This window comes from Ranitomeya variabilis, chromosome 3 (assembly GCF_051348905.1).
Source record: "Ranitomeya variabilis isolate aRanVar5 chromosome 3, aRanVar5.hap1, whole genome shotgun sequence".
NCBI classification, from domain to species: domain Eukaryota; kingdom Metazoa; phylum Chordata; class Amphibia; order Anura; family Dendrobatidae; genus Ranitomeya; species Ranitomeya variabilis.
Window position 1 is genome coordinate 559,834,618 of NC_135234.1, and position 13,657 is coordinate 559,848,274.

Genomic DNA, 13,657 nt, shown 5'->3' on the forward strand with positions numbered 1-13,657 from the left:
AGTAATGCAGAAAAGGTAAAAAATGTGAGTCCTGACACACATGTTTTTTCTTGACTGTCCTACATTCCCCTGTATTTGCAGCATGGATGGATTTGTATAGGGAGATGCTTGTGTAGTAATTTTCTGTGTAGACATGTACCCTTGAAGAAGAAAGGCTGTCATTAGCTCCCAGACAATTTTGCCTGGGATGCCAATTGTCTGGGGGCAGTTTGGGGGGTTGATTTGGCAGTCTCTACCTTCATATATTAAGGAGGTGGATGCGTAGCCTGACGTGCTCTCACACATTTTATACAGTTTGACACCATACTTGGTTTCCTTGGAGGGGATAAATTAGGCTGGAGTCACACTAAACGTATGAAAATTGGTCCGAGTCTCCCAGCTGAGAGTCACACGAGTGTAATTGTAACACCCCAGGGTCCTGGTTGTTATAGAGGTATTACTTTCCTCATGGGGAGAGTGATGTCATGCTTGGAAGCAAAGGAAGATCTCTTCTATCAGGTAAACACATACATGCAACATGTTCACACTCCAGGCCAGAAGGGGGAGCTCTGAACCCAGCTTTCCAGGGAGCTGCTCTTGATATATATTCTGGCTGGAGGGGAAGTCAGTGGGCAATCTGTCAGGAGGACAGGAAGAGAGCAGTCAGACATTGAGTGTCAGAAAGACTGAAGGGGCCGTGTAGCCAGAGTTGCTGCAGCTCCTTGAGAAAGAGAACTGAGGAGGAAAGGACAGTTTGTATAAAGTTTGCAGGAGAGTGGAGCACAGGAGAGAGATTCAGGGAAGAATAGCTGTGACTAGGCTTCCTCCCTGGCAGAGCGCAGATTCCGGTAGGCGGAAGACCAAGGTTGTGTAGGACTCTTAGAGGCATAGCAGAAACCGGCAGGATAGCTGGATTGCATATCACCTGTCTGCCCTAATACCCAGGGGGCACAGTAGCACATAGAGCCCGGGTCGTGATAAAGACCCTGTAAAAAGGCTCAAGCCACCTGTCATACAGGTTTGTGTCCCACCTTTATGGAGGACAGAGAGAACTGTGAGGACCTTGCCAGAAGCCATAGGCAGTAAGGGACTACAACACCACTGCGCTATGAGGAAGGCTTTCATCTCCACCTGGTAGAGGGGACTCTGAACTTGCTTCCAAGCTGACCGGACCATGCCTGTACCTGTGATCTGGTGCTCTGAACTGCGGTTGCCTGAAGCCTTCAGTAAACCAGGTAAAGAGACTGCAAACCTGTGTCTTCCGTTCTTCACTGCACCACTCACCATCCTCAACTATACACCGGGAGCCCTGGGGACCTACTTAACCTATGGGAACTTATACCGTCTAGCTGCCATAACATCACCCCAGACAGACCCCTTTGGGCAGCTTCGGTCCTCACTGACTGAACACCACAGGTGGCATCACAAACACAAACTTCGCAAAACCCCTTAAAGACTTTCCCTTTAATTGGGCGCCCAGGGCCACGGACCGGGTCGCAGTGGCTGTGACATCCCCTTTAAGAACCGGACCCGGTACTGAGTAACTCACAGCCCTGATGGGAAACTCATAATGAGAGTGTCATGCAAGTACAATCTGATTATTCACACCTAGCTTCCAATTTACATCTGACTGCAGTGTGATTGCTATCCCATAGCAATGCGATTTATACATGAACTTTTACATACAGCAATTCTCTGTTATTTACCACAACTATGAGAGTCAAAATGAGAAAACAAATCCAGAAAATCACCTTGTCTGATTTTGCAAGATTCATTTTGCAAATTATAGTGGAAAATAAGTATTTGGTCACCTAAAAACATGCAATATTTCTGGCTCTCACAGACCTGTAACTTCTTCTTTCAGGGGCTCCTCTGTCCTTCACTCATTACCTGTAGTAATGGCACCTGTTTGAACTTGTTATCAGTATAAAAGACACCTGCATACAACCTCAAACACTCACACTCCAAACTTCACTAGGGTGAAGACCAAAGAGCTGTTGAAGAACACCAGAAACAAAATTGTAGGCCTGCACCAGGCTGGGAAGCCCGAATCTGCAATAAGCAAGCAGCTTGGTGTGATGAAATCAACTGTGGGAGCAATAATAAGAAAATGGAAGACATGCAAGCCCACTGATAATCTCCCTCAATCTGGGGCTCCACGAAAGGTCTCACCCCGTAGGGTCAAAGTGATCACAAGACACAAGATTGGTGAGCAAAAATCCCAGAACCACACGGGGGGACCTTGTAAATGACCTGCATAGATCAGGGACCACTATAACAAAGGCTACCATCAGTAACACATTACGCCTTCAGGGACTCAGATCCTGCAGTGCCAGACGTGTCCTCCTGCTTAAGCCAGTACATGTCTGGGCCCATCTGAAGTTTGATAGAGAGTAGTGTTGAGTGATACCTTCCGATACTTGAAAGTATCGGTATCGGATAGTATTGGCCGATACCCGAAAAATATCAGATATCGCCGATACCGATACCGATACCGATACCCGATACTAATACAAGTCAATGGGACTCAAGTATCGGAAGGTATCCTGGATGGTTCCCAGGGTCTGAAGGTGAGGAAACTCTCCTTCAGGCCCTGGGATTCATATTCATGTAAAAAATAAAGAATTAAAATAAAAAATATGGATATACTCACCATTCCGGCGGCCCCTGGACCTTACCGCTGTTAACTGGCAGCCTCCGTTCCTAAGAATGAGGAGTTTAGGACCTTCGATGACGTCGCGGCTTGTGATTGGTCACGTACCGCTCATGTGACCGCTCACGCGACCAATCACAAGCCGCGACGTCATCGCAGGTCTTAAACTCCTCATTCTTAGGAACGGAGGCTGCCGGTTAACAGCGGTAAGGTCCAGGGGCCGCCGGACGGGTGAGTATATCCATATTTTTTATTTTAATTCTTTATTTTTTACATGAATATGGATCCCAGGGCCTGAAGGAGAGTTTCCTCTCCTACAGACCCTGGGAACCATACACTGGGAACTTCTGATTCCGATTTCCGATATCACAAAAATATCGGAACTCGGTATCGGAATTCCGATACCGCAAGTATCGGCCGTTACCCGATACTTGCGGTATCGGAATGCTCAACACTAATAGAGAGCATTTGGATTACCTAGAAGAGTATTGTGAGAATGTCATATGGTCTGATGAAACCAAAGTAGAACTGTTTGGTAGAAACAAAACTCATCGCGTTTGGAAGAGACAGAATGCTGAGTTGCATCCAAAGATCACCATACGTACTGTGAAGCATGGGGTGGCAACATCATGCTTTGGGGCTGTTTCTCTCCAAAGGGACCAGGATGACTGAACCGTGTACATGAAAGTATGAATGGGGCCACGTATTGTGAGATTTTGAGTGCAAACCTCCTTCCATCAGCAAGGGCATGAAAGATAAAACATGGATGGGTCTTTCAGCATGATAATGAACCCAAGCACACCACCAGGGCAACGAAGGAGTGGCTTCATAAGAAGCATATAAAGGTCCTGGAGTGGCCTAGCCAGTCTCCAAATCTCAACCAAATAGATAACCCTTACAGGGAGTTGAAAGTCTGTGTTGCCCAGCTACAGGCCCAAAACATCACTGCTCTAGAGGAGATCTGAATTGAGGAATGGGTCAACATTCCACCAACAGTGTGTGTCAACCTTTTGAAGACTTACCGAAAATGTTTCACCTCTGTCATTGCCAACAAAGTATATATACCAAAATTTTGAAATGAAGTTGTGTTAAAGGGAACGAGCGATGCCCGTCTTTCCTCATATGCAGTCTAGCTGACTGCGCCTGTGTGGCCGCCCTGCCTTTGAATCCCAGCCCCACAATGTGAATAAATCATAAGACACTGTGGGGCTGGGAATCACAAGCAGGGCGACCGCACAGGAGCAGTCACCGAGACTGCATATGAGGAAAGACGGGCAGCGCTCACTGCGCCTGCACCAGGCAGGGGAAAAGAGCGCAGGCGCTGTCTATTTTCAAAACAGCGGTGAGGAGGAGGCAGCGCCCGGCGCCAAGAAGATTTGAGTGACGACTGTGTGGCATCTGCAGCAGGGGGGAAATGCCAGCCTCTTTGACTGAAGACAAGGTATTTTTGACAAATTAAAAAACGGATTATTTCTCTAGTTACAGCTCCCAGAACTAAAAGAGCCACCTTGTCAGAATGCAGCATTTCTGCTGCACAAGGTGGCTCTTTTAGTTTGAAATGACTGGGGGGGGGGTGACAGGTTCCCTTTAATGACCAAATATTTTCCACCATAATTTGCAAAATAAATCTTGCCAAATCAGACATGGTGATTTTCTAGATTTGTTTTCTCATTTTGACTCTCATAGTTGTGGTCTACCTATGATGTAAATTACAGGCCTCTCTCATCTTTTTAAGTGGGAGAACTTGCACAATTGGTGGTTGACTAAATACTTTTCTTCCCCACTATAGATAGATGGTAAATAGATAAATAAAACAAAAGACAACAAAATAGAAAAGCAGGACTAAAATCACCTGATTTTGGTGCAGAAATGTCGATCTACTGGCTTTTAGATCATAAACAGAAAAAAAGACAGAAATGTAGGCTGCACTTGTTTTTTATTACCACTAGCTGATCCATAATGGGACACATCGTGTGCAACACTGGCAGCTGCGGATGGAGTGGTCGTGCGACTGCGGTCTGTGGACGAGCTCTCGCTTCTGCTGGAGGACAAGGAGGAGGAGGGGTGGCGAACGCCTACAGCCAACTGTTTCCCAGACCGTGGGCTAGGCAGAACTGTCCCACTGGGGCTGTCCCCTGTGGACCCTGCATCCACCACATTAACCAAGTGTGCCGTGATGGACACGTAACGTCCCTGGCCATGCCTACTGGTCCATGCATCTGTTGTGAGGTGCACCTTTCTACTGACAGATTGCCTGAGTGCATGGACAATGTGGTCTTTCACATGCTGGTGGAGGGCTGGGATGGCTTTCCTCGCAAAAAGTGTCGACTGGGTAGGTCATAGCGTGGTACTGCGTAGGCCATCAGGGCTTTGAAAGCTTCACTTTCAACCAACCGGTAGGGCATCATCTCCAACGAGATTAGTCTAGCAATGTGGGCATTCAAACACTGTGTACATGGATGAGAGGCTGAATACTTCCTTTTCCTAATGAGAGTCTCTTGTAGGGTGAGCTGGACTGGAGAGCTGCATATGGTGGAACTAGCGGGGGTGGTGGTGGACATGGCAGACTGAGAGAGGGTTGGTGATGGTATTCTTGCTGTTGGCCTACATACAGTGTTTCCTACCAAGAATCTGGTGATTCCCTGACTGCTTTGGCCTTGCGACGATACCTCCACATTTGCTGTAGGTGGTGTCGTAAACGGTGGGCTTACAGTGAGGGAAGGAATGTTGCGTTGCTGACTAGCTTCATTGTGAGTGGGTGCAACAACGTTACGGGATGTTTGGTAGTTAGTCCAGGCTTGCAAGTGCATGGCGGTTAAATGTCTACGCATGCAAGTTGTATTTAATTTTTTTACATTCTGACCTCTGCTAAAGGTCCTTGAGCATTTCTTACAGATCACTTTGCACTGATCATTTGGATCTTGGATAAAAAAGTTCCAGACTGCACTCTTCCTACTATCGAATACATTTTCAGGCATTGCACACTGTGCTACTTTAACCGGATGGCCACGCTGTCCTACAACTGTTTTTGGCTTTGACACACGTTTTTGGCCAGATACGGGCCTGCCAGATGAAAGCTGTTGTGATGTTGCTGCCTGCTGTGGCTCCTCCTCCGCTTCAGAGCTACTGCCAGCGGCACCCTGTTCCCCCAATGGCTGCCAATCGGGGTCAACAACTGGGTCATCTATCACCTCCTCTTCTATGTCCTGTGCACCTTCCTCTGTGTCACTGTGTAAGCCGGTGCTATAGCGTTCGGGACAGGGCACCATAGTCTCATCAGGGTCAGATTCTAGCTCGGTACACTGCGAGGGCAATGTTGTGATCTGAGTCAATGGAACAGCATAATAATCTAGCTGTGGCTGTGCATCTGTGCACTCCATGTCCAATTCATCTTGAAATGGGCATGGCCTGTTAACAATTTCCCTTTCTAACCCAGGCACGGTATGTGTAAAGAGCTCCATGGAGTAGCCTGTTGTGTCGCCTGACGCATCCTTCACTGTTGTTTTGTGGGAAGGACACAAGGAATCAACTTGTTTTTGACCGGGAGCATCCACCGACGACTGGCTACTTTTCAATTTTGAACTATCCGAAGAGGAGGCGAAAGAGCTAGAGGCAGAGTCAGCAAGGAAAGCCAAAACTTTTTCCTTCTGCTCCAGCTTTAACAGCGGTTTTCCTACTCCCAGAAAAGGTAGCGTTCGAGGCCTGTGTAGCCGGACGATGACGCTGGCTCAACAACTCGAGACTTAGGTGCTATTTTGATTTTCCCTCTACCACCCGATGCTCCACCAGCACCACCACCACCACCATCAGCATTACCAGATGGCAATGACCGCCCACGGCCACAACCTCTTCCACCAGCCTTCCTCATTCTTGGGAAAATGTAACCAAACTAACAACCATTATATGGTACTGAAAAACAAGGTAGAAGGTGTATGTTAACTTGTTGTGAATATAAATCTCCCTTTTTATGTGTGGGTGAGTGCTGAATAAATCAGGCCCACTGTATGAAAGTATAGTTTCTGTGGCAGAAAATGACTGACAGAGATACCACAGACAGGACTGGCACAGATGCACAGATTTGGCAATGTTATTCTCCCTTTTTTTAATATGGGAGACTAGTGAATAAATCAGGCCCACTGTATTACAGTATACTTTCTGTGGCAGAAAATGACTGACAGAGATACCACAGACAGGACTGGCACAGATGCACAGATTTGGCAATGTTATTCTCCCTTTTTTTAAAATATGGGAGACTAGTGAATAAATCAGGCCCACTGTATTACAGTATACTTTCTGTGGCAGAAAAAGACTGGCAGAGATACCACAGAGAGGACTGGCACAGATGCACTGATTGGCAATATTAATCTCCCTTTTTTATGTGTGGGAGACTGGTGAATAAATCAGGCCCACTGTATTACAGTATACTTTCTGTGGCAGAAAAAGACTGGCAGAGATACCACAGACAGGACTGGCGCAGATGCACTGATTGGCAATATTAATCTCCCTTTTTATGTGTGGAGGCTAGTGAATAAATCAGTCCCACTGTATTACAGTATACTTTCTGTGGCAGAAAAAGACTGGCAGAGATACCACAGACAGGACTGGCGCAGATGCACTGATTGGCAATATAAATCTCCCTTTTTTTTTGGAGGGGGGAGACTAGTGAATAAATCAGGCCCACTGTTTTACAGTACAGTTTCTGTGGCAGAAAATGACAGACAGAGATACCACAGACAAGACTGGCACAGATGCACAGATTTGGCAATGTTATTCTCCCTTTTTTTTGATATGGGAGACTAGGGAATAAATCAGGCCCACTGTATGACAGTATAGTTTCTGTGGCAGAAAATGACTGACAGAGATACCACAGACAGGACTGGCACAGATGCACAGATTTGGCAATATAAATCTCCCTTTTTTTTTGGGGGGGAGACTAGTGAATAAATCAGGCCCACTGTATTACAGTATACTTTCTGTGGCAGAAAAAGACTTGCAGAGATACCACAGACAGGACTGGCGCAGATGCACTGATTGGCAATATTAATCTCCCTTTTTTTTTGGGGGGGGGGGAGACTAGTGAATAAATCAGGCCCACTCTTTTACAGTTAGTTTCTGTGGCAGAAAATGACTGACAGAGATACCACAGACAGGATTGGCACAGATACACAGATTTGGCAATGTTATTCTCCCTTTTTTTTTAAATATGGGAGACTAGTGAATAAATCAGGCCCACTGTATGACAGTATATTTTCTGTGGCAGAAAATGACTGACAGAGATACCACAGACAAGACTGGCGCAGATGCACTGATTGGCAATATAAATCTCCCTTTTCTGGTGTGGGACAGTGCAGAAAAATACAGGCCCACTGTTTTACACTACACAGTTTCAGGGGCAGAAAGTGGCTGGAAGATATATATATAAAAAAAAGGTACTGTACTACAATTACTATCTCCCTTCAATAATCTCTGAAAAGTATGGCAGGCAGCAATAAAAAGGACTGCTGCACACAAAAGTATGGACAAACAAACAAGATAGCTGTGCAGAAAGGAAGGAGCAACAGGATTTGTGCTTTTAAAAAAGCAGTTGGTTTGCACAGCGGCGTACAAACAGCAATGCAGCTATCAGGGAGCCTTCTAGGGCAGCCCAATAAGCTACAGAGCTGATGAAGAAAAATCTAGCCTCCACTGTCCCTGCAAACAAAAGGTGGTGTTGGACAGTGGAAATCGCTACAGCACAAGCGGTTTGGGGGTTAATGTACCCTGCCTAACGCTATCCCTGCTTCTGACGAAGTGGCAGCAACCTCTCCCTATGCTCAGATCGGCAGCAGTAAGATGGCGGTCAGAGTGCACGCCCCTTTATAGCCCCTGTGACGCCACAGAGAGCAAGCCAATCACTGCCATGCCCTTCTCTAAGATGGTGGGGACCGAGACCTATGTCATCACGCTGCCCACACTCTGTGTGCACCTTCATTGGCTGAGAAATGGCTCTGAAAGTGTCATAGGAAACGCGACTTTGGCGCGAAGATCGCCGACCGCATGGCCGACCCCACACTGGGATCGGGTCGGGTTTCACGAAACCTGACTTTGCCATTTTATTGCACTAGTTTTTCAGTGTTCAAACGTACATCCAACATGGCAGCAATGTGAGTTCAGGACACTCCATTTGGTCTTTAGGGTAAAATTCAAGAAATTCCAGGACCCATTCAAAGATTTGAGCTTATGAGAAAATCCTTCCAAGAATTATTACTCACAGAGTGAGGCATGCTCCTAAAAACACATTGGCTGATTATAAAACTTTGTCTGGCTAACAAAGCAGTTGTCCCGCATTTGTGTATATTGCAGCAGTAAGAATAAACTGTACAGGAATGAAGGGCAATATGTGGAAAAAATACAGCCAACTATGTAGCCAAGCTGAGTTTGTTCTGAAGATGAAAAAAGGCCAGCAGGGCTAGGATGACAGTAAATCCCATAGGGTATAAGTATGGAACATCCTCATTATTAGAGATCCTCCAATAAAATGATTATGTCCATATCACCTGCATAAATTTGTAAGTAATATAAATGGAAACAAAAGTTTTGCAGGTGTAGCAAGACAAAGTCGTAAAAAGTCAGACTAAGATAAATGGTCAAAAATGTTTGTGTGTAATCAAGTCCTAGAATTAATTTTCTGATGGCCTGACTTTTCAATAACATTTGTGGGGTCCACACTCTGTAGTGAAACGTGGGTACATGGACAAGAATTTGTCTGAATAGTAGTTTGGTATGTGATTGATCAACTCCTGGAATTAATTGTGAAATGGGGTAAAATCAGATTTACTGCTAAAAATATTCTCTTCATTACTTGCTCTATAAAAATTAATTTACTGGGGCCTAATAATTCCTAATAATTGTAAGATGTGTGGTAGGTCTCAAAATGGGGACATTCAAAGTCCTGGTTGAGATGGGCACATGGGGCAATAGTACCAGGAATCACTCTTTCTACCATGATTCCTACAAACTCGGCATCTTTTTGGGTGATACTTTTGGGTAGGAGTGGCAGGGACAGCTCAAGGAAAATGGCCCTCTGCAAGTTTCCAGATATCCTCAGACTCAAAGGCTTTCTCCTGTGCCATCAACTCAAATATGAGATGCTCAATAATTTTCTAATTTTCTTCTTGAACTGTAGGAAAGTGCGAGGTCATTGGGATATTTTTGTATAATACAAAACTATTGTATGTAGCAATCTGGATCAAGTAGATTGCTAACGTTTTGTACAAGCCTCTGGTTTTCTGCTTTAACAGGTATGGTTGCAGCACCTGGTCTAATAGGTCAACACCACCCATGAATTTATTGTATTCTGTAACATAGATTGTTTTTTGCTTGTCCCTGGTGCCACCCCTGTCTCTGACCATCACAGTGGTGTCCGCATGCAGAGTGGTTACCATATAGATGTCCTTCCTGTCACTCCACTTCACTGCAAAAAGTTGGTCACTTGCAAATGAGAATGATACCCCTTTCTCGAAATGTCTGGACACCAACTGTGACAGAAGCCCCACATTGTAATAATTATAGGGGATAACTCAGGAGACTCTTTGCGTGGAACAAGACAACTACAGGACACAGTTTTATAAGTGGTAAAGTCTATATTATCACACGGTGATTCAAACAGGTGCAGAGAGAAACTCAAGTCCACAACACTTGGTGCAAATAATAAATGCAGCTTAGCAGTCTATAGGAAACTTCAGAGGAAAATGCAATCAAGCAGAAAGTCTATGAAGCACAGTTATTCTTGAGGATACTTGACACGAATAAATCCTTGTCTTAGTCCAGACACAGATAGATATGCTTATTAGGCAGTTCAAATCATATCTTAGCTCAACCAGGGAGGCCTGGTTAATAGTCTCAGGTTATTGCAAAGCAGCAACAGCTTACATGTCCAGCAAATGCAGATGGAAGTAAACACGAACAGCAGATGAAGGAGGATACTGGAAACTGGTGTATGCAGCAGGAACTCAGAGCAGAGTAGCAGGATCACCACACAGGTTCACAGGAGCAGGTGTATAGCCAGGGAGTAATCAGAGGTCAGGAGCTGGATGCAAGGCAGAATACTCTAGCACAGACTGAAGGCTGGGGTGGAGTTTCATAGCAGGAAGACACAGTGCACATGAGACCAAAGACGCCATCTTGGAAAAGGGCAGTAATGCAGAAAAGGTAAAAAATGTGAGTCCTGACACACATGTTTTTTCTTGACTGTCCTACATTCCCCTGTATTTGCAGCATGGATGGATTTGTATAGGGAGATGCTTGTGTAGTAATTTTCTGTGTAGACATGTACCCTTGAAGAAGAAAGGCTGTCATTAGCTCCCAGACAATTTTGCCTGGGATGCCAATTGTCTGGGGGCAGTTTGGGGGGTTGATTTGGCAGTCTCTACCTTCATATATTAAGGAGGTGGATGCGTAGCCTGACGTGCTCTCACACATTTTATACAGTTTGACACCATACTTGGTTTCCTTGGAGGGGATAAATTAGGCTGGAGTCACACTAAACGTATGAAAATCGGTCCGAGTCTCCCAGCTGAGAGTCACACGAGTGTAATTGTAACACCCCAGGGTCCTGGTTGTTATAGAGGTATTACTTTCCTCATGGGGAGAGTGATGTCATGCTTGGAAGCAAAGGAAGATCTCTTCTATCAGGTAAACACATACATGCAACATGTTCACACTCCAGGCCAGAAGGGGGAGCTCTGAACCCAGCTTTCCAGGGAGCTGCTCTTGATATATATTCTGGCTGGAGGGGAAGTCAGTGGGCAATCTGTCAGGAGGACAGGAAGAGAGCAGTCAGACATTGAGTGTCAGAAAGACTGAAGGGGCCGTGTAGCCAGAGTTGCTGCAGCTCCTTGAGAAAGAGAACTGAGGAGGAAAGGACAGTTTGTATAAAGTTTGCAGGAGAGTGGAGCACAGGAGAGAGATTCAGGGAAGAATAGCTGTGACTAGGCTTCCTCCCTGGCAGAGCGCAGATTCCGGTAGGCGGAAGACCAAGGTTGTGTAGGACTCTTAGAGGCATAGCAGAAACCGGCAGGATAGCTGGATTGCATATCACCTGTCTGCCCTAATACCCAGGGGGCACAGTAGCACATAGAGCCCGGGTCGTGATAAAGACCCTGTAAAAAGGCTCAAGCCACCTGTCATACAGGTTTGTGTCCCACCTTTATGGAGGACAGAGAGAACTGTGAGGACCTTGCCAGAAGCCATAGGCAGTAAGGGACTACAACACCACTGCGCTATGAGGAAGGCTTTCATCTCCACCTGGTAGAGGGGACTCTGAACTTGCTTCCAAGCTGACCGGACCATGCCTGTACCTGTGATCTGGTGCTCTGAACTGCGGTTGCCTGAAGCCTTCAGTAAACCAGGTAAAGAGACTGCAAACCTGTGTCTTCCGTTCTTCACTGCACCACTCACCATCCTCAACTATACACCGGGAGCCCTGGGGACCTACTTAACCTATGGGAACTTATACCGTCTAGCTGCCATAACATCACCCCAGACAGACCCCTTTGGGCAGCTTCGGTCCTCACTGACTGAACACCACAGGTGGCATCACAAACACAAACTTCGCAAAACCCCTTAAAGACTTTCCCTTTAATTGGGCGCCCAGGGCCACGGACCGGGTCGCAGTGGCTGTGACATCCCCTTTAAGAACCGGACCCGGTACTGAGTAACTCACGGCCCTGATGGTAAACTCATAATGAGAGTGTCATGCAAGTACAATCTGATTATTCACACCTAGCTTACAATTTACATCTGACTGCAGTGTGATTGCTATCCCATAGCAATGCGATTTATACATGAACTTTTACATACAGCAATTCTCTGTTATTTACCACAACTATGAGAGTCAAAATGAGAAAACAAATCCAGAAAATCACCTTGTCTGATTTTGCAAGATTCATTTTGCAAATTATAGTGGAAAATAAGTATTTGGTCACCTAAAAACATGCAATATTTCTGGCTCTCACAGACCTGTAACTTCTTCTTTCAGGGGCTCCTCTGTCCTTCACTCATTACCTGCAGTAATGGCACCTGTTTGAACTTGTTATCAGTATAAAAGACACCTGCATACAACCTCAAACACTCACACTCCAAACTTCACTAGGGTGAAGACCAAAGAGCTGTTGAAGAACACCAGAAACAAAATTGTAGGCCTGCACCAGGCTGGGAAGCCCGAATCTGCAATAAGCAAGCAGCTTGGTGTGATGAAATCAACTGTGGGAGCAATAATAAGAAAATGGAAGACATGCAAGCCCACTGATAATCTCCCTCAATCTGGGGCTCCACGAAAGGTCTCACCCCGTAGGGTCAAAGTGATCACAAGACACAAGATTGGTGAGCAAAAATCCCAGAACCACACGGGGGGACCTTGTAAATGACCTGCATAGATCAGGGACCACTATAACAAAGGCTACCATCAGTAACACATTACGCCTTCAGGGACTCAGATCCTGCAGTGCCAGATGTGTCCTCCTGCTTAAGCCAGTACATATCTGGGCCCATCTGAAGTTTGATAGAGAGTAGTGTTGAGTGATACCTTCCGATACTTGAAAGTATCGGTATCGGATAGTATTGGCCGATACCCGAAAAATATCAGATATCGCCGATACCGATACCCGATACTAATACAAGTCAATGGGACTCAAGTATCGGAAGGTATCCTGGATGGTTCCCAGGGTCTGAAGGTGAGTAAACTCTCCTTCAGGCCCTGGGATTCATATTCATGTAAAAAATAAAGAATTAAAATAAAAAATATGGATATACTCACCATTCCGGCGGCCCCTGGACCTTACCGCTGTTAACTGGCAGCCTCCGTTCCTCAGAATGAGGAGTTTAGGACCTTCGATGACGTCGCGGCTTGTGATTGGTCACGTACCGCTCATGTGACCGCTCACGCGACCAATCACAAGCCGCGACGTCATCGCAGGTCTTAAACTCCTCATTCTTAGGAACGGAGGCTGCCGGTTAACAGCGGTAAGGTCCAGGGGCCGCCGGACG